Source organism: Aedes aegypti, chromosome 2 (assembly GCF_002204515.2).
Source record: "Aedes aegypti strain LVP_AGWG chromosome 2, AaegL5.0 Primary Assembly, whole genome shotgun sequence".
NCBI lineage: Eukaryota > Metazoa > Arthropoda > Insecta > Diptera > Culicidae > Aedes > Aedes aegypti.
The window spans coordinates 48,132,024-48,133,896 of record NC_035108.1 but is presented as its reverse complement, the minus strand read 5'-3'; the positions used below and the strand labels follow the sequence as shown (position 1 = coordinate 48,133,896).

Here is a 1,873-nt window from a genome sequence, read left to right as displayed (position 1 = left end):
CAAATGTCCATTCGACGAAATGTCCGTTCGACCAAATGTACTTTCGACCAAACGTCATTCGACTAAATGTCATTCGACCAAATGTCTTTCGACCAAATGTCATAGATTCATGTGGAGAGTATCTGTATCTCCCAATTCGATCCATATCATGCTCAGAAGATCGAAGGATGGGATGGAATGTAATGCCTGGTCAGAATATACAGTCGACTCTCCACATCTCGATGTTCTACATCTCGATATCTCTCCCTATGTCGATGATTGCTTCGGTCCCTTCATTCTGCATACGATTTCGCTCTCCTTATCTCGATATCCTCCTTATCTCGATATCTCCATATCTCGATGTGTACCTGTTGATTGTTTGTTCCCAATTTTCTCTCCATGTGTCGATATAAACATTATCAAAGGTTACTTAACCAGATTCAAATGATTCAGAACAATTTGGAAACTTGAAATGAAGTTTATTTGTTTATTATTTTCCTAGTAACGCAGTGATTTTCAATCTAGTGCTCATTAAATTAATGTTCTTTGTCTCGATCTCTCCCTATCTCGATGGTCCCTTCGATATCGAGATGTGGAGAGGCGACTGTACTACAGTTATATTTACTCACAAAAACAACGAAAATAACGGTTGTGGATGCGAAATTCACGTTGAAACAATTTTTGCATTTTTTTTTATGGGCCATACTGTATGTTAAGGTGAAACTCCGTTAAATCCAAAAATATTAGTATAAAAGTAGATGTGTGCCTTCATGCACGTGTGCTAGTGAAAAACACATCATTAGGCCTTGGTTGCCAGTCATTTTATTGTTTCTTCAAGGTATATGAAAACGACATAAGAAATATGCTATACGCATCATCTATCGATTCTGACAACACTGTATAGTATAAGCATACAGCAACAGGGGCATCGTACAACGTGCACTCGACCATCATTTAGAAAAATAAAAAACACCATTTTTGGGATCGAGCGAATATTTTTACCACGATTCTTCTTGATTTATGCAGTTTTTCGCGGAAAATCCGTAAGCATTTACAAAGCGTTTATATTGCGTTCCATCTTTCATAAGGCAAAAGGTATGAGTTTCGATAGTCCAGTTCGCTGCGTGTACTCTCAAATTCATTTACATTTTGTCGAATAGGCCAGGAGAAGTGGATGAACTTGTCATTCATTTTTCTGTCAAATCTCATACAAAATCTACTTTTTCTTTGACAGAAATTCACTCTAGGTGAACCACTTCCCCTGGCCTATTCCGAGTGAGAGCTTATCAACTTACGTTTACTTCAACTCCATTTTCCGCTTGTGAGTAACAAGCGGTAGTTTGTAGATCTGCTCATAACGTTTCAAGTTATAAGATGATTAATTATAAAACAAATCCAAACTTCGAATTTTCAAGAGCACTAGTCTAGAGAACCAGACAACGACGCTCTGAACTGAAAATTCGATAAATAGGTCATCACCAGCAAACAACCAACCACTACCAACTAACTAATCGATCATCACAATTTTCCACGCGTTGGTCGGGGTTATCTAGATCCGTTAACTTGACGTTTGTCGCCAGATAAAAAGTTTCCCATACCGGGAATCGAACCCGGGCCTTCCGGGTGAGAGCCGGATATCCTAACCACTAGACAATATGGGACTTGTTAGAATGAGAACACGCTATTCATGCGAGATGCGCGTTAGCATTTCGTAAAAAATGTCTATGAACCATTGCACGAGTTCACGAATTTGACGTTTGAGCGGTGCTAAATTCACTCGTTGCCATGGCCACATACATAACACGGCACCGCTCAAACGTCAAATTCGTGAACTCATGCATTGGTCCATTGTTTAAGTGAATGAAAACTGAAATTTAGTGATAGGTAAGTAGGT

General features: G+C 39.0%; 1 non-coding gene across 1 annotated transcript; it reads right to left on the bottom strand.

The window, feature by feature from the left end:
- Positions 1-1,568: 1,568 nt before the first annotated feature.
- Trnae-cuc lies at positions 1,569-1,640 on the bottom strand. Its single transcript has one exon. It is a non-coding gene; the product is annotated as a tRNA-Glu (tRNA).
- Between the last annotated feature and the right edge of the window lie 233 nt (positions 1,641-1,873).